The sequence below is a fragment of the Gobius niger genome, assembly GCF_951799975.1.
Source record: "Gobius niger genome assembly, chromosome: 21".
In the NCBI taxonomy this organism is placed as follows: Eukaryota; Metazoa; Chordata; class Actinopteri; order Gobiiformes; family Gobiidae; genus Gobius; species Gobius niger.
Window position 1 is genome coordinate 19,048,248 of NC_136872.1, and position 27,953 is coordinate 19,076,200.

The 27,953-nt window shown below is 41.1% G+C and overlaps 1 protein-coding gene across 3 annotated transcripts in view; it reads right to left on the reverse strand.

Moving 5' to 3' along the window:
* The window catches only part of htr2cl1 (5-hydroxytryptamine (serotonin) receptor 2C, G protein-coupled-like 1), a 204,442-nt gene that overhangs the window by 82,803 nt on the left and 93,686 nt on the right, over nucleotides 1-27,953 (reverse strand). For 2 of the 3 annotated variants that reach the window (XM_079579932.1, XM_079579930.1), the window contains one exon: nucleotides 16,828-16,920. The gene's annotated coding sequence lies outside the window, so the exon portion shown is untranslated. The remainder of the gene's footprint in view (nucleotides 1-16,827; nucleotides 16,921-27,953) is intronic. The other variant, XM_079579931.1, reaches the window with a different exon arrangement.

A 27,953-nucleotide genomic window follows, 5' to 3' on the forward strand; every position in this document is an offset into this window, starting at 1 on the left:
TCCATATATTATTGAGAATAAGGAAAAAAGTTATTGGTTGTAGATTTCCTATAGGAGTTCATGCTCAGCGGAGATTGTACAGCACTTTATAGAATTTTTGTATGTCTATATTTGAAAATCAATCAACGGTAGTATTACAAATCATCATCCAGAACTTATTTAGCTAATTGACAATACCTATCACAATGTCCTTTTGGGTGGTCAGGCTATTGTGATCTCATTTGCCTCAATGCCATGCCTTCAAAAATGTCCTCAAGATACTTAAAATTATAAATAGAGGCAGACAAAACTAGGGGTTAGAAACCTCTCGTGTGAATCGCAATTTTCCCCTCTTTTAAACCATTTTCTGGCAGACTATACACAAATCTATCACATACAAATACAGTCAAGCCAAAATTGGGTCCATGAGGATGATTTTTCACGGCAAGATGCTGAGCAGAAGCGAAAAATGGCACTTGTTGCTAACTTAGGTTTGTGGTTAGCATTGTCCGTTTTTTTTAAGTATTTATGGGCTGTTGACCCACTTTTCTCCTCTGTGTGTCTCTATCTTTATTTAGTAGAAAAAAAAAACATATTCATAATTCTGCACTTGTTAAATTAACGGTGGAGAAACGTTTTTCTCTCCTTTGTTTTCCCCCTCTGACTGCTTTGAACATGTCCATATTCCAAAGATGCTTACAGCGATATTCATTTTCAGACCAAACCACACTTTTTTGTCCATAACAGTTTTCCCTGATGGGTTTAATAATGGAAAGAGGCTACAACTGCATTGCCAAAAAAAGAAAAAAAACCTTTTACCCTTGGTTTCTGCTCTGCTCATATGTTGTTTTCTCGTGTCTGCTCAGTTCAATGTGTGCAAAACAAACAAAAAAGAACAGAACGGAAATGAGATCTGATTCTAAATGCTTCCCTGAGCCATTCAAAAAAAACAATTCAGTCACATCACTCAGAAGAAGGCGCTGTGTCAACAGTACAGTACTATACTTCATTGTATTGTTCCCCAGGAAAATACTAGTCTTATTCCCTATTTGGCTTCAGTTCTTCTCAATGCAAATGTTGAAAAGGGAAGTATTAGTAGCAGCCGCAGCAGCAGCCGTATTCACAGCTTATTGAAATGGACAAAGAAGAAAGAGAGAGAGATATTAAGCCGCACACATTCAAGAGGTTGCATAAAATCAATGAAAAATAATGAGGAGGTCAGGACGACACAACAAAGCGACACCGACACCAGGGTGAGGGCGACGCACATGAAAAGACGCCATTATTTAAACCTGCTTTGCAGAAGGGTCAGGAGTTCACAGGAGATGGGTTTTCAATTATACGCGCTTCTTGGAAATGAGCTCTTGTAAACACTGGATATGAATGCACTCGCAGCCCCATTGTCAGGCGCTAATGACCCGGGTGAGAAAAGTGTGCCTTTGCTTCTCAAGATAGTGAGAATCAGCTCCGCATCATGATTACATAAAGATAATGAACATTTTGTTAAGTCATTTCAAACGGCCCAGTGTTTGTGAAGCAAACATCATACAATACAAAGAAAACAATCATTCATTTTATATGATGGCATGGTGGATTTATATTACACTTTAATAAGCTGGAAACAAACCTCTCAGATACAGTCGGCCATTATTGTTAGAGGATGACATTAAATCGCTATTTATTATACTGGATCAAGCTGTAAAGTCGTACTATCTCTGTCATAGCCTTGACTGTGGTGCTCAGGCGCCCACTCTCAGCCACTGAATGTTTGCTTGCGTATCAGTATGATGCTCTGAGACGTATTTATCTCTTTTCTGTGGAAGCATAGACAGACTTGAATGGTAGGACTAGCGCAAGGTCTCGAGTTCATGTCTCTGGGTCCCGTACCGATGGTAAATAAACTCCTTTTGTAGCTGTTGCACTGGGGCTGACTGTCAATACACAAGTCCTTAACAGAATTGGCTCGATTCGGCTACAGATGTCTCTTCACTCTTCTCTGATCAAACTCAGAACTGCCATAGCGCCACCAAGTTCTGGTTTACCCTCAGCCAGTTTCCCTCTTTCACTTATTGTCCTGATAATACGACTCTGTTGTTTTTCCACGGTCTACATGAGGGTTCCTCAAAGTTCTAGATCGCAAAGCTCATCAACCCCTGATCTAAATCTGAGGCGATTCTTGATTATTGCTTAAGGAAACCAGATTATGTCTAAACCCGACATATTTATTCAAAGATGGATTTTGTTTTTTCACAAACAAAACATTCTCCACACCTTTCTCAAACCACTGTTTCTGCTCGAGATATCTTGAAACTGGCTTAGGGAAAACAAGAACTCGATGAGACTATGGTCAGAACTCTTCCCCATTAGGAGGAGGGATTAAAACCAGCATCACCAAGTTTGATCAAATGAGCTGGCAAAAGCTTCTTGGCCAACCAACCAAACTGAATATTTAAGCTACAAAAGAAAACACCGGTCCCCTCTCTGTATCCCTCTGAGATCGTGTGCACATTGGTATTCCTCCACAAACCTCCGAATATCCCAAAGGCAACTTTTAATTCATGTGATCAAACACTCTTTTAAACGGTAAAGGCCAGCTCGTCTCACATCTCAGAGATATTGTCTGGCTCCATATTTGATATAGACGCGTTGCCTCCTGTTGCATCACATCTTCTGACAGGACTTTGCTTCAAAAGTTGAGCTTAGATGGACCTGAAACGACACATCAAACGGGTCCACTAATCCGAAAGGTAACTAAGTCAAAACTTCTGAGATTTCATTGGTGTAGATTCCAACACAGAGAAAGGTGGATTGGTGGACATGTCTGGAAGTTTGGTGAATACTGATTGTGAAAAGTTCTATATCTAAAAATCAATTAACACCTGAAGAAGTATTTGTTTGTAAAGTGTGAAAGCTTTTAAAACATCTCTCGACCTGTTCTAACTGCATTTATCATAACTCCATTGATATGTTGACATTATGTAGCTATATATGGTTGATTGTCCATCCATCCATCCATTCATCCATCCATCCAATTTCTTCTGCTTTCTCCAGGGCCGGGTCATGGAGGCAGCAGTCTCAGCAGAGATGCCCAGACTTCCCGATCCACGCACACCTCGTCCAGCTGTTCTGGGAGGACCCCGAGGCGACACCAGGCCAGCTCGGAGACATAGTCCCACCAGCGTGGGCCTTCCCCGAGGCCTTGTCCCAATGGTTGATTGTACCGTGTTTTAAGTCATTTTTCTTTAGCTGAAACACAATATCCAGTAGTTTCTTCACATGATGTCTCGATAAGCCCCTCCCACCTCATGCTGCTCCCTTTCGCTGTGCAGCTGTTTCGATAAAAACGGCAGCTGTGGTGAGTGCTTTATATTTTGCAATCAAACGCTTAGAGAAAACAACTTCAATTTTGCATAATACCCTCTTAAAGCAGAACTAAGTAACTCATGCCCCTAGAGGCCACAAGCGCCACTGCAGGTGTCGTTTTTTTTACTCATTAAAGGGGCTAGATGCAAGTTAGCCATTTCATACTCACTACTGCCACCTCAGGCCAAATGTGTAACTGCGCCTTCTATATTAAGCTCGTGCATGATGGCAATTCGGACCCAAAGTGACACCTTTTTGAGTGACAGTGCAGGATTTTAGAGGCAGTTGTGGTGAACAGGTCTAGGCTCGTTCTACACATTCGGACATGGCTGGAACATGTAGGTGGAGGAAAATACTTAGTTTTAACATGTTTAAACTCCCTATAGTCCCTTTAATTGTCCGTGAGAGTAAATACTACCTGACAGAAAAGACAAAGACATTTTATTCACTCAAACTGGGCTGTAAATATTGCTAAAGTGGCGCTAGCTAACAGTTAGCTTTGCCCATTAGCCTGTTAGCTTCTTCTTCGCGATTCTATTAGTGTGTATTGTGCCCCCGACCCAGAGGCAGGAATGTTGCAATGGCAGGGGGAGATAAAAGACCCCCCAAACATCCCATTAACACTTGTATTACCCCAGGAGGGACTACGGAAAGGATTTATTAAAGTAAACAAGTTACTTACTTCTGCTTTAAATTAACTCATGAATAATAAAAACACCACCATGATTTTTCCTCCGGCCTATTATTCAAAAGTTCTGTGTGAAGGTCAGCTGTGTCCAAAGTAGAAAAAACAATCTGTTTCAAATATTCATAACAGGGAGAATATGAACTAGACCTCTGTTCCAAACCAAAACACACTTCTATTAACTTTTATATTAAAAATCCAGTCCGACGGTCCATTTTTTATTGAACAGTGTGACCTGATCCATGAACTGAGGTTATTTTTGTAATGGAAATAAGAATATGTGTTTAATCAATGCGGCCACACACCGGACGGGGAAGCCCCAGACAGTGTAGCAATGATTAAATATGGGATAAATCAATTATGGCAGTTGTTATTGGCCCCTGGGGTTTGGAGCAGCGGGCCACAGCTGATAAATGATTGTTTATGTTGTGTATTATTTACTCGGGCTAAACAAGCCTCAGACAAAATCAACAAGGCACTCAGAGGCTCGGAAATGAGATGCAATGAGTTGACCAAGACAAATTAGCTGCAGCCGGGTTTCAGGACTGCACTGTTAAAAAAGATCATTTGCAATGTTTAAAGTAGCCATAAAAAATGTGTTTTGAGCAACTTTATTTTTTTGTTTGTAAATTATATGTTTGGTAACTGTGAAATAAAAGTGGCTGAGCGTTTGTTGGACCCAGACTGGACTAATTGTGGTCTACTTCTTCCTAAAACTATCTTTTTTTTTGCCCCTCTTAAAGTTATTATTGAACAAAGGCTGACTATTCTGACCTCCACATGTTTGTCTTAACATGCACATCATCATCACAATTTTATTCTTGCACTATTTTTTTTCTGCCCTATTCTACATAATGGAGCTGGCACCAAAAACCCAGACAAATTGCTAGCATGAACGGGCTTCAGTTAGCCTGTGCTGAACACAATGGGTGAAGTCACCCTTGGTCCATGCAGTCATTGTCACTGTTCATTAAAGAAGAACTAAGTAACTTGTTTACCTTAATAAATCCTTTCCATAGTCCCTCTGGGGGTAATACAAGTGTTAATGGGATGATTGGAGGGTCTTTCATCTCTCCCTGGTGTCTCTGGCTAGAAAACCACAATTGGAACTTCGCTGCCTCCGGGTCAGAGTGACCAATACACACTAATGGAATCACGAAGAAGCTAACAGGCTAACGGGTAAAGCTAACTGCGGGCTAGCGCCACTTAAACAGTATTTACAGCCAAGTTTGAGTGAAAAAAATGATCCACATTGTGTAATTGGATGAACAATATCCCTCTCTCCCAATTAATGAGTCAAAAAACGTAAGATGCAACGACACCTGCAGTGGCGCTTATGGCCTCTAGGGGCATGAATTACTTAGTTCTGCTTTAAAGTGATAGTCTGTGAGCTTAACTGTTTTACAAATTCAATAAATTGTAATATAATTGACTGCCTGGGTCTGAAATATGATGTAATGGAAGTGAAATCAAATAATTATATTTTTCTTAAGTTCCTCCCTTTGCTGATCTCAGCGTGTGAATGTGCCTGTCCGAAATCTCTTTCTCTCTACTCATTTTTCAGTCATATCATTGTAATATACACAATCCCATCCCAAATTAAGAAATGAAAATGGTTTGAAATATTATGAAGCCATGTGTTTCTCTCGCCTGAAGCAGCCGCTACACCCTCCCCATCTCCTCCTCTTCAACCCCTTTACCCTGGATTTGATTTTCTATAGAGCACACGCTTCACATCAAGTGCCACTTCATAAACATTTGACCTTCCAAGAACCACCAGGCCTAAAACAAGATCAAATCAGAACTAAAATGGGTCTCAAATCGACACAAATAGGGCAAAATGAAATTAAATGCATTACTAAAGCATGAAAAAAACATGTGTATAGTTAACTTAACACTTCTTATTGATCAGTGTTAGAAAATGAAAATGACATAAATTATAGTGACAGTAGTAATGTCAGTATCATTGGGGTTTATAGTGTGAAAATGTATTAAATAAAGCCACAATCCAGTGCTATTGTAAGCACCTGTTATTGTTCCATTACCCACGACAGGGAATACATTAGGCATTAAAAGGCTGCTCTGTCCTCTAACAAATTAGAGAAAGGACCTTTTGCGTATAGGCTTTTGTATATCCAATATGATTAATAGTGTTAGCAAACCTGAACCTGCTGCAGAGGCTAATGAAGACAGCTAAATACGGCACACAACTCCAAAAGGAGGGTTTAATTTCACAACCTGAGGGCCGACGCCGCTCCCTGCATTTTATAAACTCACATCCAGACATGAAAGCTGAATTAGGAAGCGCATAAACTAAAGGGAGTGATTTGTACCGAGGGGGCAGAAACTTTCATATTGAATAGAAAGTTAAAAGTGTTGTTTTTTTATTTTCATATACATTTCATATACATACTCAAAAAACAATTGATCCTGGAGCAGCATCGAGGCTACAGTGAAGGTGCTACGCAAACTACTGGGTCACAATAAATATATATATATATATTTTTAATATACAGTGTTCCATAATGCACCTTTAAAGACCAGTCAGAAATGTGCAAACCCAAGAAAAAGTATAAGGGGCAAATTCTCATTATATAGTTTTTTGCCTTAAATGGACTAGATGCAAGTTGGTCATTTTTATACTCACTACTGCCACCTCAGATCTTAAGTGTAACTGCAGGTTCTATATCAAGCTCGTGCATGATGTCACTTCGGACCCGAATTAACAACTTTCTGAGTGACAGTGCAGGATTTTAGAGGCAGTTGTGGTGAACAGGTCTGAGCTCATTCTACACATTAGGACATGGTTGGAACATGTAGGGGGAGGAAAATACAAAGTTTTAACATTTTTAAACTCCGTATAGATAGTCCTTTTAATCTTTTAGTCATTTTTTGTGTAGTTGCATTATTTTCCATTTGTTTTTTTTACAAATATTTTTGGGTATAGGTTTTTATCATTTTTGTAGTATCTTTTTACCGTCTTGTTGAATTTTTGAATCCACCCTGCCTCAGCCTGCCCTGCTGCCTTATTTCTTTTTAATTAACCTTAGCTTTTTGTTTCGTTTAGGCTTTGTGGGAGCTGTTTTCGCTTTTATTTTGATTGGGTTTAGATTATTTTTGACTTTCTTAGTTCGGTGTCGGCAGCAGCTTCTACGGCCCCGTACAGGGTTGCCCGGTTTCTCCACTTTTGTTTCCATTTGGCCAGCTCACCAGATCCACCTTTCTGCTGTCACTCTGGTTTTCTTTGGGCATGGGGCATAGTCGGGGTTCTTGTTTTGTTCCTTCAGAATAACAAATCAAACTTCAAGCAACAAAAAATTAAAGAACGAAAAGAAGTGACAGCTAGAAATAAAAATGAATGTCTGTGTTCCTTTCTAAATAAGTGTTGATCCCAAGACTCACTTCTCCACAGCGTTCGAGGTTGTTGTTTGTCATGCACTTTCAGTAAATCTATTAACATATTAACACAAAAAATGTCACCTTCATTTCAACAGCTCCTAGAGGTATGACGTGTGGAGTTTCACAGCACCACACCAAGAGGCAGATGCTCATGAAAAGATGAATAGCGCAGCGACCTTGCCTTTTTTAAATACTGCTAAAAATAAGATCCGAAGCAATGAAAAAAAAAGTCATCGGTGGCTTATTATCCTTTGACATTTCATCTCCACGTCCTTCCAATTCATAACTTTTGGCAGAGATTTTATCCCTATTACGCAAATGTCACTGCTTCCATTGGCCTTGGTTTAAGAATAGTTTCAGTTTCTCTCTCTTTTCCGAGCGCGAGGTTGTTGTGGCTTGTTTGTTTGGGGGAGATGAAATAATGTGTGTTTTGTCATTTTAGGTAAAGGTATTTGAGCAAGGAAAAGGTCAGGCTGTTTCTTAATGCGAAGCACATCTACCGGAGCTTGAAGATAACAAATAAAAAAGGTTTTCGTTTTTAAGCTTCGTCGAAAGGTCTTGGAGTTGAGAGAGAGAAAAGAAAAGAAACCTTAGCTGCTGGAGTAGGTAAATAAGAGCTCCAATCGATCTACAGCAGACAGGAAGATACTGTATGTTGATAATAATAAACAGACACTAAAAATGCCACTTTTCATGTTCATGCTCAACAAATCCCCCAGGCCTTTGTAAAGCTAGTTTAACATTACACTGCCTGGAAATCCCCCCAAAAAGATTCTTCAATGTAAAGATTTATTTCTGTCCAGTGTTGATCTTATTCTTCACCGAGATCTTGTATTGATGAAGGGAGAATGTGACCACTGAGCAAAGCCTCCTCCAGCACATCCCGAAGATTCTCAATGGATCTGGACTCTGTGGCGACAAAATCTGAAGTTCGATATACATTGAGGCAGGGAAATATCGCGATAAATGATATGATTGAAGACCTTTGAATCCCAAAGAAAATAAAGTGCTTCATCTTAAAGTATCCCACAATAAAAGTGAAATACAATAAAACTCAACATACTTCAGGTGAAACAAATGAAGTATTACATTAGATAACTGGGGAAAAAAGCAAATAAATGAACAGACGATAAATATTGAGCCCAAAGCTATGTTGCTTATCTGTCATTTATTGAATGATAAGTCGATATAGTAATTATTGTGACATTATCATCTTGGAATAAGCTTGTGCCATCAGGAAAGAAAAAAATCCAATGATGGAATAAGCTCATTCAGTATATTAAGGTGATCGACTTCTTTATAGTTTTGCTAAACCTAGACCTAACCAACTGCAGCGACCACAGACGACGACTTTGGAGTATTTTCATGCTAATATTCGAAAAATATCGACTAATGTGTAGCTTATGATAACACCATAAACTACTATTATGAAAATCGGATTACTTTTTAATTACTAGAGCAAGCATAGTGAGCTTACAAGGTAATTTATCAATGTAAGCCAACGTAATTACCAAACTCTTGCAAAAGAAGCCGAGTGCATTATTCACAGTCGACTCCTGAAGCGGTGATGTGATCCGAATTCAAATGATTCAGGATTTAGGATGTAAAAACAAATAGACGATCAATTATCATGCATTAACTCATTTTCTTGTGAGTTTTGTGGACAATGTCATCCACAAACCTGCGACAACAGGGACTTTAGATGGAGGATGAGTTATTTTGTTTTCACTGTAATAACGTTATGAAGCGCTTTGAAGAAACACCTGTCTAAAGGCGTGAATCAGCATGGTTCAGGCACAAGATAAATGACCATCGCAGAGGAGTTTGTCACCGGCAGATGAGATAAAGCAACCATATTATGGAAAAACCTTAATGCTTGGCCTGTTTCCGAAGAAAAGGGCGCGTTGGTTGATGTTGATGGTATATATCCCTTCACTTCTGGAATGATAAAAAGAGGATAAAGTACACTGCATCCATGGAATTTGCCAGAAGTAGTCTTATTTTTCTGCTTTAGAAGGACAAACATCGGTTATTAATAGTAATGATTCAAAAAGCTTTACAAATTTCACATAATGATGCATGATGCTTTCGCCAGTAGCCTGAGGGGGTCGCTTAGAGAAAAAAGAGGTCGGCTGGTGTGCTACAAACAACGCTAACTACAACGTACGCTAACTGCTTTTCCTTCGCTCTCGTCTTACATTAACATTACGTGCAGCCTCGCGCATGTTATTAAGCTTTTGCAGGACAAACTGCAAACTATTTCTCCCACTGTGAGTTAAACACTGTCTATGTCCCGAGAGAGAGAGAGAGAGAGAGAGAGAGAGAGAGAGAGAGAGAGAGAGAGAGAGAGAGAGAGAGAGAGAGAGAGAGAGAGAGAGAGAGAGAGATATATTGATGGTCCTACACTAGCAGCAGTGTTACAGATCTCAGGGCAAACTCCATGCCCTAGAAACGTCATCAAAACACCAGCATGTGCAAACCCCAAAAAGTCTAGTTTACGGTCCTCATTTAGGCCCTGTCTATACGAAGTCAAGCTGAGGACCAAACGCAAAGAGCCCGGCGTTTTGGGGGTCTGTAAACGAACATTTTCTAAACTAGGTCCCAGAGTGGAAAGATCTCAAAACGCCGTTTACGTGGCGCCGTTGTTACACTGTCTCTGCAACTTTTACTAAAACGAGGACATCACAGGGCCTGAGTGGTGTCTGTTATCTATAATCTACTGACCTTATAATGAGATTTACTTATGGATCTATGATCTATGATATTACTCCTCTCCTCTTTGCTCCACTGCAGTCCACAAGCCACAGGTGACAAGTAGAAAAACATGGCCGAGTCTGTGTTTTTGGACTGACAGTAAAAGTCACTGACAGGTTTTTCTGCTTTAGTCCCGTTACGTCTTAAGAATAAACTCCTCATCTCTTCTGTGGATCGTAAATCCTTGAATCAGTTTCATTTTCACTGTTTACATTCCACATAAGTGTACTGCACATGTGCCTCTACATCTTGTTCTATTATCTGTGTTAGCGTCACAGCGCCTCACAGAGGCCTGGAAGATGAATTGCACCGTTTTCACAGACCTGAGTCGACCCATGTGGACGCACACATTTACTTAGCTGGTTTCGTGCTTTTCAGAAAGTTTCTAAAAATAACAACGTTTTGTCTTTGTGTGGACATAGCCTTAGAAACACAAGCTTGGGCCCATTAAGTTGTCCATGAATGGACTTCAGTGCGTCAGTCAACATCTTTAAATTCTCTTTTTGTCCATTTGCTTGGAGGCGGAATTCAAACCAAGGCAAGCCGCTTGTTTTGGGTGGCACTGAAGCGCCCCAAATTTGAATTGTTGGCTAAAAGACTTTTAGCATTCTGGTGATCTCCCACAACAATCTGTAAGCTGCTCGAAGGGGATAAACTTTTTAATCTATTGTTCATTTATACAAAGCTTAAAAAGAACATTGATTTTTTTTCCTTTGTACATGGGCTTGAGTCTCCTTTCTTGATACTAATTAGTGCTTTTCCTCTTCTGTGTTGTACAAGGGAAATCATTGATTTGACAAGGGTGCATGAAGGAAGAGAATGGCAAAGAAACAAGAGCAAAATTACCCACACAAAACTGAAATCCTTTGATGGCTTTGGTAGCAGGCAAACTGGTACTAGGGCGCAGTTCTTTGTCGTCGGATAGTAGCTTCTCTAAACCCACAGCCTATCTCTGTGCCTGGCTGTATGTCTGGATGGTCTTCATGATAAGACGAGGGATAAGGGGAATCCACTCCTTCACCGCCAATGCAATCAGCCGGTTATCTCCACCTGTGTCCAGCCACCCATGAAATTCACAGCTTTTCCAGGGGACAAGTCCTGACACACAAGAACTCTAAGGAAAGTGTACTTTTGCAGAATACAGAGGATGAATAGGTGGTTCAGACCATAGCACATAGAGGCAGGGCATGTTATGTCGTAAGTTCGATTGCCAGCTCCAGAAATGTGATAACCTCTCTCTGAATTCTTCACTCCTGTCATGCTCCACTACCCTGCCAAATAATCCATATATAGGGTTTCCACATGGCATTGACAGTCATTAAAGGAATTGTACCAAAATGAAGTCCTTGAAAGTAATTAAAAATACACTATTTAGGTGCATTGAGTTGCCTTGTGTATGAAATGTGCAGCATAAATAAACTTGTCTTGCCATTAAAATGAGAATTAAAAGCATTATATTTGACTAGCTGCCAAGTGAAGAAACCCTAATACAATAAGGAACATGGGGGAAAAGGGCTAAGAACTAGATTGTTGGTTTTCTTTACAAGCAATGAACGAGGAAGTAGTGTTAGTCTTGGTCCAAACGCTTCCCATTGTTTCTAAAGGATTACTTTATTATCACGTTTTCGAACTTCCAGGAATTGATAGTTTCACATTAATGTAATCAACAGCAGCTTGTGTAAAAACCTATTGCCATGCACAACAAAAATATAGAGCTTACGAGCGACCGCAGGGAGAGTAGCTGAAGCGGGATACGATTACGATCCTGTTCTCGGGCCAAAGCAAAACCTCTTAATGGAATCACGAGAAAATGACCCAGACCAAAAGCCAACAACAAACATTTGCACATGAGCGTGTTTTGTATTGAAAATGTGTCTAAAATCAAATTAGACACGCAGGGCTTTGGCAGATGGGTGTCCATTAGTGCGAGCGGGTGATATTTGAAAACATTTTGGTCTTTCTGGTGCTTATGGGTTTAAAAGAGTCAAGCTTAAACCATTAGTGGAAGCACTCAAGTGTTCATTGGCCTAAAGTGGACGTATCAGGCATAGCTGAGGCTTAAAAACATTACTTTGGTTGCGAGTGAGAGAGAGACTGAGCTGGACAGGATTTGGAAATGGCCTGGAGCACCCTCTGCAGGCAGTAGTGGGAATGACTGAATGACTTTATTAGCACGTTTCAAACTCCCAGAGATCACATTATTGTGATTGGGGCGGCAGGTCGTCTTGTGATTGCAGGATCGGCGGTTCGAATACTGTCATTGTGTCCTTGGGCAAGACACTTCACCCACCTTGCCTCCAGTCTGTGTACACTGGTGAATGAATGAGAGCATGAATGGGTGACTGGTCCCTTGATGTAAAGCGCTTTGAGTGCCTAATGTAGGTGGAAAAGCACTGTACAAGTTGAGACCATTTACACAACAGCCCCTTGTGTAATAGCTCACAGTCATGCACTTCTAGAAAAAAAAAAAAAACAGCAGTGAAATTGCAATGAAAACAAGCTTTCATGTTTAGCTAAGGGCACGCCAGCAAATCAATGACATCAAGATGAATGGGACTCAAAAAATGACAGGTTTTCTTTCCTTCTGTGATGGAAACAATCCAGGAAACAATCAAAGTGAACAGGACTCAAAACTGCACAGGTATAGGAAGAACATTACAATATGTTTAAAAGCTAAAAAAGAGATGTTTCTGTGACATCCCCACAATGTCTCAGAGAAAAAGAGACTCTATACAACTCTTCGGGATCTCCTCCGACACCTGCTTAAGACTGCGTTGACCTCTTGGAGACCATGCGTAGACCATGGGGACTTTTTCAAGTTTCCATGCAGTCTCCGTTGAAATCGAACCTGTTTGTTTTCAACGAGACTACCTGGAGATTTGCCTTTTCTCCGTGACCGGCAGCAACTGGAGTCTCCAACTAGTCTGCAGTGAGAAAGACTCTTAATACAATGCTAAAATACAAGAATTTGTCATTCTCAGCCAAGGTTCCAGTGGCTGTCCTTGAATCCCTGCTGGACAAATGGTCAGTCAGGACTGGAGTCAGAAAGTCTGCAAAACCACAAAACAAACTTACCCAAACTGTAGCTCCACAACTTTCATCAGAAGCATAAATACTAGAAGAGGACACTGCGTTATAGCCAGCACATCATCGCGCTGTCACTGCCCTATTGCTTGTGGCGGTAAATCGCATGCTCGCTGTTTATTAAAGCATTCTGCCTATATGCCCTCTGGATGTGACTCAAACGTTTCGAGCAGCAGAGAATCAGCGCTGACCCAGAGCGCGGCGTGGCCAAGTGGACCCACAGAGGCGGCTGTCAAAGTGCCTGCAGTGCCTACTTGTTGAGGGCATAATTGAGATTGGACGAGGGCTGGCTTTGTGCATTGGAGTCTGTAATGAGGCGGTGTGCGCGGCGATGAATGTTAATGCGACTGTGACTGGAATCGCCGACGGGCTTTCGGGCTGGTGCGAAAACATGAGAGCTTGTTGGAAGGTTACTTTGTTTTTCCTCAATGCAGACCTACGCTGTTTGTACACAGTCTCCTCAAGGCCGGGGACCATATCGGACAGTTGTTCTAAACTTTCACTGCTACTCCTCTGGGATCATCGAGACATGATCAGGGTTTGTACAAGAAGTTAATGCCTAAACAAAATATTCTAATGTCACCAAAGCAAAAACACTTTTATAATTCCAGTAAGCAAAGGAATGATGGAGTAAATTGGACAAAATGGAAAACTACAGTATCTGAAGCGAAGGCGTATCCTGTTAGTATCTGGAGCACTTACAAGCTTTGTACTTAAAAATGACTATTGATGATTTTCTAATTGCATGATTTACCTACAGGTGCAAAAAAAGCAATCTAATCTAACCTATGAACAAGAAATTTCAGCAAAACTTGCAATTGAATCGCAGTGACGCTTCAAATCATCTAATGGACTGAGTGTAATGAGTTGAAGGTGTTTCCCTTCCGTCTACAGAAGTTTAATCTTAGATGTACATAGAAGCGAAACGTGCAATTATTATCTCCAGTCCAGTCGGCAATGTAATGCTTCACTACAATGAAAACCTCTTGGACGATTGAGAGCCTGCAGAAACAGACTGCAACTGATTTGGACCATATTTTAGGTGCGTAGTCGACTCTGTAGACTCCCTTAAAAAAGCATTTGAAGACTTTGTTATTCAGGAGAGCTTTTGGCTGAAGGACTTACTTTCATACTTCTTACTTCCAGTATACTTCTGTTGCATCATTTAGTTGGTTCCATAACTTCTATTGCTTTTAAATTCACAGAAGAAACACAAACTATGACATTGTTAGATTCAAAATTGGCATGTTAGTGACCAAATGACACCATCCCCATCTTGGCTTTGTGTAAGATAAGAAAACTTCAATCACGATCCTCCGATACGAAATACAGCTTGCTTGTCAGCGGGTCTACGACCTTGAAAATAATGTGAACCTATGATAAAACAGCATCGAGTTGCCAGTATGGTGCCGTGAAAAAATAATTGTACAGCCTATAAACCCATCAACAGCTGGGCAGAGGTGTGGCAGGTGTATCTTCAGCCATGACAATTTCCACGTGGACGAAAACGCACAGTCGACACGAAGTGACCAAAGAACCACAGCACGAAGTAATAGACTCTCTATAATGCACTAGCTCCTCTTGTTAACCTTCCCCCCTGTCTGCCCGGTTTGGAGAGTGCGCCTGAAAGGGATCGCTCGCCCCTTCTGGTCTCACAATGAAGTCGACTCGCTCTATTGTAAAATGGGGTTCGTGACATTGAAACTGCAGAGGAGTCAAAGCATCGGGTGCTAATGGAAGCACGGGGTAAATGGTCCGGACTAAAGAGCTGCAACAAACATGTGGACATAAGCCTGTTTGGGTATGTAAATGTACTTAAAATCGAATTAGGCACACATGGCATACCGTTGTCCATTAGTGAGTACGGGTGAATGGTTCAGAACCTTTTAATCCAATGGTCTTCTCGGTGCTTAGTGACTGTAGAGAGCAAAACTAGACCATATGTTGCATCATTTACGTTATCATTGCTCAGTTCAGTGTTCAATGAATATCGCAAATGGAGCCTGGGGTGAGCCATTAGTTGCCTACGTTCTTTGCTAAATACCGAAGCTAATGACCATGACTGCCATAAATGTTTATTATTGACTCTCCAAGAGACTCCACCCTCAAGTTCTAAGAGACGAACTTTGGTGCTAAACTATGAAAAGAAAAAATGATATTCTCTGAGTGACAGGAAGCCAGTGCAGAGACCTGAGCACTGGACTAATATGGTTCTTGTCAGGACTCAAGCAGCAGCATTCTGGATGTACTGCAGCTCTAACTGTGAGCAGCCGTTACAGTCGTCTAACCTGCTGGAGACAAATGCATGGATAAGTCTCTCTAAGTCTGGTTTCAACACTACTCCTCTGATCTTAGCAATGTTTTTCAGATTGTAAAAAGTTGCTGATGTTATTGCTTGGATGTGGCTGTTTCAGTTCAGGTGTGAATCCATGAATACCCCTGGATTTCTAACCTGATATTTCGGTTTTAGAGAGAGAGACTCACTGTGACTGATAACGCTTTGTCTTTGTGTCTTTGGGCCAAAAAACAATGATCTCAGTTTTGTCTGAGTTTAGTTGGAGAAAGTTGTTTTGCATCCACAATGGACGGACGGACGGATGGATGGATGGATGAATACATGAATGGATAGCTGGATGGATGGATGGATAGATGGATGATACCTTCACAGTATAACATTTGATTTCTATAATGACACTACATACAGAACTTCACTTTGTATCTTAAGGTTTTCTTGCTCATTCTATTTTGCACCTTTGCTCCTTCTAACTTAAACAGAGTCAGTAAACTCACAAAGCTATACCGCCACCCCGTTTTGAACCATTGATTGCAGCTTCGCTTTTTTCATAAAACATTTCTCAGCCTGCCGGTATGTAACCTTGAGCAAATACAACTTCCAAGTCCAATTGATACGAATGTTATGATGACCTTTGCGCTGCCGAAGACATTGCTAAGCTACAGATAGCGCTTCGAGGAAGAAGTCACTCATCCATACCCAAAGGCTTACCAGCGTAATTAACTTTAAACATATGACCTTTCTGCCCCCCCCCCTCCCTCCCTCCCATTGCCTTAGGAGTACATGAGTGTGTATATGAGCTAGAGTGAGTAATCTGAATCAATACGAGGGCAGTGTGGTTACAGACATGTACAGCGCAGAGGCAGGATGAGGGAAAAGGGACGTCATATTGTGCTGTTCGAACCCATGGGCCAAAAGCACGTTGTGCAGAGCTCAGTGGCATATGGGAAATCTAATTCAAACACATCAAACGAAATGTTCTTTGGAGCTGCAGCGGTGGGTGATGCAAGTTTTGTGGAACAAGAAACAAAGGGTCACCATTTGCAAAGCCTTAAGCAGCACACGCTGATACAAACACCATTTACGGCTGTTTTTGGGAAAGTGGGTAATGGGGAAATTCTAGTCGGTGAAAATAATATCCAATGGCAGCAATGGCACAATTCTCATCTAATACAAAGTACAGCATTTCCAGAAGAGACTGAGGAGAAGTCAGTGCTGGTCGATATTGGTGTTTGAATTGTCCAAACAGTGATTCGCAAAATGTACTCACTGTGGTTGGATGTTTGTCGGCTCGTCATGTGGGGCACCTCTAGGCGTTTATCTCTTTGCTTTCAGTCGGCACCTCTTCATTCAGACTTCTACTCTGAAAACAAACAGAAACATACACAGTTTGATACATTAATTATTCAGAATAAATAATTGAATTGCAGCTTGATAGGTTCAATGAAGACAGAATCACAGAAAGCTAATTACACAATGCAGAATTCCACGGTGAGAGAAAGGTCTTGTGAGTTAATATTTTGTATAATTTGAAGAACTTAACTGTACACCAGCACAAAACAAGTGGGCACAAACTCTTATGGCTTTCTGGATTTGCAATGGCGTGGGAGGAAGTGGCACATACAACATCCTATGTAAAGTCTGCTGGAAATGTTGAAAAGTAAATAAATCAATAGAAAACAAAAAGAAAATACTTTTATAGTACTTAAGCGTCAAACCTGGCAATTCATCTTTCTTTTGTTATACGGATGTAGGGATTTCCAAAGTTTTGGATTGGAGTATTGAGTATTTTAGCTGACCATAACGCTTTACAAAATACTGAATAATGTGAGTGAAGTTGGTCACATAGTAAAAGTTTTGTCCAGATCCTTGAGGTAGGGGATACTCGGAGAATAAATGAACAACTCAAGGGGTACGTAAGACAAGAAAGGTTGAGAACCACTGCTATAGTCTAGGTACTTCTGCAGCAGACTGTATTCATTATACTTTGTTATGGATTTCTATTTAATCAATAAGCTTGAGCTCAATCAACCAGACTCTGACGGATGTGACTGTAAGTGGGGTTTAAAGCCTACGGGAAGTTTGGAGCAATGTGATATTGATATCTACTGTTTATTATAGAGTGTGCATTGTTATTTTATTTTGTATCCAGGGACTACGAATGCAAACTAGATATTTAGCTCTAATCTGGTGCAGTACATCTCCGTCTATGAGCTTAATGTCTCTGTACATTGTCCCATAACTTCTTAACCCCCACTGGAACCGGGTACATTTTCTCCAGTTCGGTTTTACCCAAATCTAAAAGCTTCTTGACTGGAGCTTACAGCATATATAGGCCAGAGAAACACCTCATTTGACAGCTAAGATCTGATCACGACTCATCAAAGATTTTGGTGATCAAAGGTGCTTTTTAAAGCCACGTTTTTGCTGCATTTTTGCTTCGCTTTTGTCGCCTGTTTTGTAGCCGCTTTGTTCCTTTTTCATCACTTTGTGCTGATTTTTTGCTCCATTTTCATCCCCATTTATGTCTCGCCTTTGTCGCTATTTTGACACTTTTTTCAAGAAGATTTTAAATGTGGGTAAAGTCAAACAAATATGTCAAATAAACTCCATAATTTTGTGACCCTCTGGTGCACCTTCAACCCTCACAATACCTTACGACCTGAGTAAAGTCTGCTCTTAAGACCATTCTTCAAAATCTAGGGGGATTTACTTCAATAAAAATGTGGCTTATTGTTTTTTTCTTTAAGTTCCGTATGGCATTGCTTTTAGTTTCTTTTCAAACACAAAGTTACTCTTTCATTCTTTTAATCTCGTCAGGATATTGCATGTCTGTAACGGAAGGAATTTCCCCTGGAGGATGACATGCGGCTGATTCTGGGGGAAAAGTGGACTTAAGGGCCCAGTGCTTGTTATTGTCCAGGGTTATTAATTAGTGAGTGTTTCGTTTCTCGTCTGTTTGCAATTGTGTTAAGTTTATATGGTGTGAAAATCGTCACCGTCGCGTCATAATCATACTCGCAAACTCAAATCGAAACGTGACAGTCAATGTTTGCGAAGATTACTTGTCGTGAAGTCACTCTCTGGCGCTTTTGACTAAACGCTAATGTTGCTGCAGTGAAGCATAAACTCCAGTGAAGTGCTTATTCATTCGTATCAGGGTCTCTGTGACAGCTGGCAAATTATACAGGCAAAAATCAATGGGCCTCAACACTTGCAAATGTTTCAGCGAAAACTCCAGAACGCCTTATCTACACAAACATAAACACATTGAATTTTTGTTTTTTTTCTTGCTTATTGCGATAAACACCCTTCACAGTTTGAAAGTTGTTTGATTTTGCACACTGGCTTTTGTTGTGGCTTCATATGGACTTTTTGATGTTGTTGCAAAGCTTCTTCTTTGATTCATGGCCACGTTTCAGATTGACAAAATGGATCAGTGCGGATTCTGTTGTGACGCAGTCGTTGTGGATCGTGTTGGTGAAGAAGTCGAAAAGAGAAGCTCTTGATTTACCGGTCAATCTACATTCCTACTCTCGCCTATGGTCATGACCAAAAGTTAAAGATTGCAGACACAGGCAGTAGAAATGCGTTTGGCTTCGAGATACGGGGTGAGGAGTTCAGTCACCGAAGAGGATTAGAGATGCTGCTTCTCTCCGCACGTCCTGAGGAGCTGAGATGGCTCGGGCGTCTGTTACGGATGCTTCCTGGACGTCTCCCTGGGGAGGTGTTTCCAGAAAGGCAGAAGGAAGGAAGTGAGGGGAAGGGAAAGTCTGGGATCTCTGCTGAGACTGCTGCCTCCGTGGCTCAAAAAAGCAGTCCTACCTGCGATACACAGTTTGGTACTTCTGAATCTTAAGATCAGGAGAGTCCGACAGCTTGAACAACAGTCCGGATTTTACTGACCTCTTAACCCCCGCCTTCACCAAGTACAGTTCAGCTTTACCCAAATCTGAAAGGTTACAACCTATAGGCCCAATGCCTCACTTGAAAACTAGACCAACAACACTCATCTGAACGGATCTTTTTCATCATTTTTCTGTCACTCTTTTGTGGCTTTTATGTTGTTCATTCGTCACCACCTTTTCATCGCTTTTTTGTCACGTTTTTGTTGCTTTTTCAACCTCATTTCCATCCATCCATCCTTCTTCTTCCACTTGTCTGTTGCCGGGTCATGGGGGCAGTTGTTGGAGCTGCCCAAATCACATTGCACCAGCCCCTTATGGCTCCTCCTGCAGGTGGTGGGTCCACAGGAGGACGGCCTCACGATTCTCAGGCCTGTTGGTCTCTCATAAGGGGCTTCTGAACCGCTCTTTGTCTGACCCGTCACTTAGGACCTGTTTGCCATGGGAGACAACATAGGCCCCAGGATCATTTGGGTGCTCAAACCCCTCCACCACGTTAAGGTGGCGGCTCCATGAGGGGTCAACCTCATTTCCATCTAATTTTTGTCGCTATTTTGACACTTTTTTTCAAGAACTTTCAAGATTTGGGTAAAGCCAAACTGGAGGAAATGTGCTTGGTTCAGTTGGGGTTTAAAAGGTTACAAGGATTACATACGTATGTGGACAGTCAGAAAGTCTGCTAGTCCAGGAAACCTTTTAGAGTCCGTTAGCCTGATCAATGAATTTCTTTCCCTTTAGCCGTTAGCATTTGGCCATCACAAATTATGAACAATCGAGATGTTTTCAGCTGTTGTCAACCCATCGACCAAAGCCTAGTTAGAAATCATCAATGAATGACCAAACCTTTGTGGAGTTTACTTTTACTTACAAAAGTGTCCTCTGAGCTAAACGCTAACTTAAGGTTTCGGCTTTTTGTGGAGCTGGATCCAACGGCCACTAAACATCGTCTTGAAATACGTCAATGATGGAGAAACCACAGAAAATATATAAATACCGCGAAATGTCACACCTTGCCATTCTTCACGTTTCTTTCTAGGCTACATCAAGAACGACAACATTGCTTCCAAACAGTTCTATTTTAAAAATCCTTAGGAAAGTTGAGGTGTTGTCTACAGTTCAAAGTGTAAGAAACTCGAGGTGGGAAGTCTGTTCATGTCCAACGATAGAAATAGTCCTTCCGTATCAACGTCTGAAAGACAGAAAAACAAGATATTGATCTCCCGTACTGTTTCTCTTTCTCCCCTTCAATTCTCTTTCTATCCAGTTAATTGTGGAGGGCCACACTGAGAGCAGATAAGACCTTGCAGCTGATGCTCCCTCGATACACCCAAGCTATTATTTCTGAAGCCTCTATCTCAGGAAGCCGATACAGAGAGCGTCGGGGTCAAAACCAAGCAACCCGCAGTAGCACGGAAACCTAGTTGCAGTGCCACTCTCCTGATCCGGTGCAAAACAGACCTCCAAATGTCAAGAATGGAAAAGAAATCTACTTAGCATTCTGTACCCAAAATTTCCTCACAAAAAAGTTCTCAAAAGAAAGAGCGAATGAAGTTCAAATTGTTGTTAATTAGTTCCCAGGATGCATCTAAATCTGGCCACGCAATCCTTAGAACAAAGTGCCTCCAAACAGTCGAGAGTAATTAATAAAACATTGTGTTCTCGCAGCAATGAGATTCTTGGTTGATCTTCGAGAGGTCGTCATCACCCGCAGGAAAGTTAATATGGGGCCCTGACGCAACTCTGTCTTTTTGATAAACCAAACACTGATGCAGTTTTGGAAATGAAATTGAACTGAGAATGAGGCGCGATAGTGAAATTATTACAACAATAAGGAGATGATGAAACACGGCACTGAAATTCTGTGTTTCAAGAGAAGTTTGTGTTTTGCTTTCTGTAGGTATTTGATAACTTCTTCTAATTTCTTCTTTCCTGATGGCACGGGCATATTCCAAGATGACGACGCCAAGATTCATGCAGTTGCTCTTTCATTTGAGAGTATTTAGAATACAGTTACTTTCCTAAAGTCAAAAGAATACATTGTGGTATTCACTACTCAGTCATTAAATGTGAGCTTCATATTGCTTCGAGAGAAAAGATGAAAATGACCAGGGAAGAGTTTAGTGATCTGCTTTGTAAACGCCTTTTTTGCATTAATACTTATTGTGGTAAATAAGTTCATAACAGGGTGGACAACGAATATACGGATCCACTGTATTTACATATATGTAAAAATAACAGCAATGAATGCAAATGAATACATGTTTTAACGCCACATTGTGAAGGTGTTCTAAATATTCAGAATACAATATACAGTCACTTTCATGGTTCATTTAGACCAGGGGTGTCCAACTCATTTTGGGTCGTGGGCCACATATAATGTAAACGGGAAAATACTATAGAGAATATTTTTTTAATAAATAATAATAATGAGCTGTGATCTGGTCAAAGCCCCAACTTGACTGTAGCCTAATCAGTAACAACGGCTTACACTTGTATTACAGTGTACAAGCCTGTGTCACAAGTTTCTCTGTGTGCTACATAGTGGTCGTGTTCAGCTGTTATTGAAGCCACAGCCACCCTGGGGCAGACTGACCATTTACCACATGGCCATAATGTGTTGTTTATTCCTCATCTCTGATTATATCAGTGCCCTCTCCTGGACACGTGTGAAAATCTTTCCTTTTTTTTTTTAATTTAAGCTGCCCCTAGTGGCTGGAATGAGCATTCTGGTTATTCTTTAAAAAATCATATTTCCTTCCGCACAGTATTGGGTAAGCCTTCCTTTTTTTTTTTTAACATACTCTGGTAATAATGCTCTACAGGGCCGGGGCCGGATTAAATCATCTTGTGGGCCGGATCTTGCCCATGTTTGACATCCCTGATTTAGACAGTAGGATTAGAGATGCTGAATTATTTTACCTTTACACACAAGGAACAGATTACGTTACAAAATACATTCTTTATCATGTGCTGGAGAAGGCTTTGCACAGTGTTCACGCTCTCTCATCATCAATACCAGATCTTGGTGAAAAATTCATGCAACACTGGATCTTTTGACTTTGCTGAAGCTTTTTGAAACAATACCACAGCAAATGCGAAAAGCAAAAGCCAGATATTAAACCAGATATTAGTGTGTGACCTCTCTGTTTTGGGTCAGACACTCCTAATTAACATTGGTTCCTACAGGCATATAATTCTTTTTTTTTCCATTGCTGGAGAAAACTCAACTTTGATGCAGTGTTCGAGCAATCAGTCACAAAGAACATCTCTCCCACGGCCGCCCAAGGTTAAATTACCGCAGAATAAAAAGTAATGTGAAAAGCTGAGTCTTTATGCGCGGGCCCGTGGGTGTTGAGCTTGTAACATAATGTTGTACAACAGCTGGTGAAGGCAGGTATCTGTGCCGTCAGTGATTCACCGCGGGTTGAAAGCTGTATACCTTCATTTTTCTGACCTTTATGCAACAAAGTCTAATGCAGTATGATTTCAAGTTAAGTTTATTGCGCTAACGGGAATGTTTAAAGCGAATGAACCCATATTTTTCACTTTTCAAACTGTGGCAGAAGGAGCTATTTTGTATTGTTTATTTTACTTATGCATTCCTAGCTTTTTAGTTCTTCATGAGGATAAATTGGCAAAAGAAAACTATAGTAGGCTTAGGCCTATAGTATAGTTATAGTGTATATAGTTTTCCCCACACAAGGCCCCTGTGTGTTGCGCTTCTTAACCCAATGCCCCACATCTGCCTCTGTCTGCTCTTATGTAATCTAATCTGGTCTTTAAAAACTGCGAGGGCATGTGGGACTGACAAGATCTGGCAATGTCTGGACCTAAAGTGCCCTTAATCTGTGGCCAAACGATCAGAGTTCTTCTATTATACGCCCTAAGATGCCACTGTGGAGAGAATGGGTTTTAGTTTTTTTTAATGTGATGATGTCCCTGTCTCAGATGGCAGCAGGATGAAACGACAGGCCACAAATGGAAGGAAGAAGCCAAGAACTGTCAGGTATGAAAATAACACACCGGTCTGCCTCTAAGAACATTTTGTCATCATTGCAAGAAGACCTAGTGAACTGAATTAGACAGCAGGATAAGGTGTTCTTGTGTCAAAAGAACATTCACTGATTTGTTACTGGTTGAGGCAGGAAGGCCATTTGGTGTAAAACGTTTCCAAACTAAGATTCAGAGATAAATGTTTGTGAAAGTAGAGTTTTATGTCACAACACAACAAGTGCCTGGATTGACTTTGCATGTTTTCGAAGTTCCCGCGTAAGTTGCCTTCGCTTCTCCAAATGTGTGTACAAGAGTTCACCTGTCCTCTGTGTACAGCAGCCTCCTGAAGCCCAGGCCTGGAGAGCTCTGACATGCTAATGAGGCTGAAACTCAGCCCAGGACTGATCAAAAGGCAGGTAATAAGTAGTGATCAGCAGAGAGTAGGGCTGTTCAGACCGAAACTCAAGTGGGTTGTTAGAACTTAGAACTACAAAGACTTACTTCCAAATAGGTGTTGACCCACAGGCGAGAGTGGCTGTTAAAGGAACAGGTCACCGTTTTTCCATACTGTGATATGTTCTTTCCTGAGCTTAGACGAGTTGATGCGTACCTGTCTGGTCTTTGTGCGTGCCCGTGGAAGAGCGTGGTAGCTTCCAACTTCACCCCCGTTTGTAGATGGGAAAATACTGGGAGAGGCTAAATGCTAACAACATCTACGGTCAATTTGCATGACTAAGCGCACGCACAAACACCAGACAGGTACGTATCAACTCGTCTAAGCTCAGGTAAGAACATCTAGGTATGTAAAAAACGGTGGCCGGTTCCTTTAACTCATTGACTGCCAATGACGTCTATAGATGTCCATTGAAATCCGAACGTTGACTGCTAATGACTCACTAGGTGGCAGCATTGCTTTGTTTTGCTTGATTACTAAAAGCTAGTTTTCTCAGCTTTTTGATCAGAAAACAGCATTTTGGGTGATTTCACCAATTTTCTACAGACAATTACTAAAGAATGGAAAGAGGTACAAACAAACTTTTTTTTTAGATGAAAGAAGAGAGTCTCTCTTTTGGTGGGTTTAGTGTTGACATAGACCTAGACCTAAATTTTCTGTAGGTCTTGAAAAAACTGTCAAAATCTTGATAAACCTCTGGCAGTGGGGAGCTCTTTGATTTTAAAATGGCTGGCAGTCAATGAGTTAATAGAGGGGACTGTCTATTGTCCGCGATCTGAGCTAGAAACTTGTAATGTTGCTGATGAAGCCTTTCAACTACAAAGTACAGACGATGACTCAAGAACCTTCATTGAAGATGAACAACTCCTGTACGACTGAGAGCCTATGCAGACAGTGTTCATTTCCAGTTAAATATTTCAAAGTATTTTTTTATGACTAAGATTATACCTAAATAAAGTTAAAAGTTGGTTATGAGACTGAAACTGTGACTTAATAAATAAATATGAAAAGAAGAGACTAAAATATTCCAAACTTCCAAAGAGCCTCACTTCATTTAAATTCACTGCCGGAGGACCTTGATGAAATATGATTGTTATAAATATTTCAAATGCAAAGTTGACTAAATGAATCTAACTAAATGAGAATCACACAATGGAAAGAGTCTTGAAAATAAAGAGAAGCCAAAACATAGAAAGTGTTTCCAAACGTCTAACCTAGACTAAACAAATGCATCATGTTCATCAAAGTTTAGCGAAACCCAGAGAACTCTATATTTTGAGTTTCACCAAATGCTCGACTCTCTGCCACTGCCAATCCAGTTGCACTAAATGAAAATGAAAATGAGTAATATGCGAACACCTCTGCCACGAGCCAAATTACCAAACACCCTGCACCAATGACACATATGCAACATAGGCAAACATGAAACACAAACCTCGGATGATGTCAATGTTGTATTTTCTGGGCTTTTTCATCTTACCCATTTGGCAGCCATGTCTAAGGCTTCCCCCCATCTGCTAACACCATTGTTCGGAACCATTGTATGTTTGCATTTGGCCCGATGTTCCCGAAAGATTAGCTGCTTACATTCGCGTGCCAGACTTCACAAAACAATGCACGGTCCAGCGGTCTTTCTCTGTTTAGACGATCGTAGCGTTTCGCAGTGAGCGACTTCGACGTGTAATTGGATTTTGTTGAAACACGACTTACCCGTTCCGAACGCAAACAAAACCCGCGATTGTCGGTATGGGAAGAAGCGAAACCTAAAAAAGGGAAACCAGATGGGCCGGACGACTGCGCATTGTATGGATGAAAGGAAAAGGCGGTGCGGTTTGTCGTTTTGTCTGCTGGTGATTGTGGCCTCCAGCGTGAGATGAAACAGGAGATAGATAGTAGCCAAGAGCAGGCAGACAAGAGTGAGAGGCTGCAAACCAGATGGGGCCCACACAAGAGCAAGCCTACGCACACAAGATAGATGTGCTGATCCTAATCCTAATATGTTTGCCGTTGATGATTGAAGACATATAGTAAAATTTGGGGAGGAAATGGAAAATCTTGAAAGCATTTTACTTTACAGCACTGTGATGAAATGGTAATAAGAAAGAACCTTGTTGTTGTCGTGGTAATGACGTGTAAACAGGGCAAACACCTTCTTCAATCTATAGCTATATACATAACCATAAACCTAACCCAGTGTGCAGACTGTAAAAGACCAGGAAACATGGTAAATGCATTATCCCCTGCTGTTTCCACACAATTACTGTTGTATTAATGTCCTGTAAAGTAAAGTGCCGTCAAAAACTCTAGATTGGACATTACACTCGTTGACGTGGCAAACGTGATTAACCCCTATAGCACATGTGTCAAGCTCAATGTGGCCCTTTGAGGAGCATGAATTCCTGAGCATGTCAAAAAAAAAAGTAAGTCTCTAGCCCATTCCTGTGCGGAGTTGTGATTTTTCAAAGAAATAACCTGCTTGCTCACTCCAGGGGGCAGCTTAAATTTAAAAAAAGGAAAGGATTCCACACGTGTCCAGCAGAGGGCACTGACATAATTAAGAGATCAGGATATAAGTAAGGATTAAACAACTCGGAGCCGTGCATTCGACGGTTATAATGCACGACGCGGAGTCAAGAACACCACGACGCGCAGCGGAGTGGTGTTACTCCGCTAGCTAGCTCAACGAGCTCAACTGTTTATGGAAACAGCTGCGGTGGAGTCCGCTTACACCAGAGCCCCACAAACTGAAACTTTTATGATTGACTTTACAAATCCAGCCAAATATGTTTAAATGCTGGGATCATTTTATGTACGCCTGAAAATCATGAATAGTGCCTTAACCGTTTTCAATAGAAATGGAAAGCTCATATTTTATTAACAGTAGCTAACCTAGCTGCTCACTCTCCTCTTCTTCCCATATATCAAACATTTTGTTATGGCCAAAAACGTTGAAATTAACCACAAAATCCATCTCATACGTTCCTGTCAGTCACTAATTACGTGTTTATCTGATTCAGCTGTGTCATGCGTTGCTATGGCGATGCCCACAGCGGAGTGATATCCCAGTGATTTAACTACCGGACTACGTGTGCGGTTATATGAAAATAATGCACCAGCCAATCAGAATCGAGTATTCACCCAGACCATGGTATAAACAGCATATTATAGCCACGTGGTAAATGGGCAGTCTGCCCCAGATGTTGACACATCCTTAAGCGAACAAAAAGGCACTTTTATACAAACACCTATTGTCCATCAGTTTATGTGCGAGTGAACTCTGAAACCCCACACACATGACACGACAGGGGGAGCTTCACAGGCATATGGCTTTTCTAAATGAGATGTAAATGAGCCCTATTGTCACTAAGTTTAGAGGCCGATTCCTCTCTTTGACATATTTCCAGTTCCTAAATTCGACTTGCCACATCTTCTCCAAATATGATCAGATTTCCATGTGTTAAGACATTGTTGGAAACTCTGGAGACGACACTTTCACAAGCTACGTCCCGCTCAGAATGCCCCAAAATCGAGTTGTGTCCCCTGTTCTCGTGATGGGTCACATATATGTAACACATTTAGAAGACATAATACAGTTTCTCAACACTTTGCAGACTCTAGTAACGTTGGGCAACAAAGGTTCATCTCTAATGCCGCGATTAAAATCCATCAGAGTAATCAATACCATCTCCATAAGCAAGAGCCAAACCTGGTTACAGCCGTCCACAACAGGCTCATCCGGCAGTTTACTCTAATGGAAATCAATACAGCCTTACGATTACGACACAGCGATAAGAATAACTTAACCGAGAGGAGTTTACACAGCAAAATGACATTATCTAATCTGCTAATTCCCGTCAAAATGCTTAGTCATGATCCGCTCTGAGTGCAACGTTTGTCAGATAGAATCAATCACGTAGAGGACGATCAATCATGTCCCAAGCTCCATGTTGCAACTATGACTCAAGCGCCTTCAAGTGACGCGAGTTGTTTGCTTCACGAACCAAATGAATGAGAAGCACTTAGGCCAATTCATAGGAGGAGCTT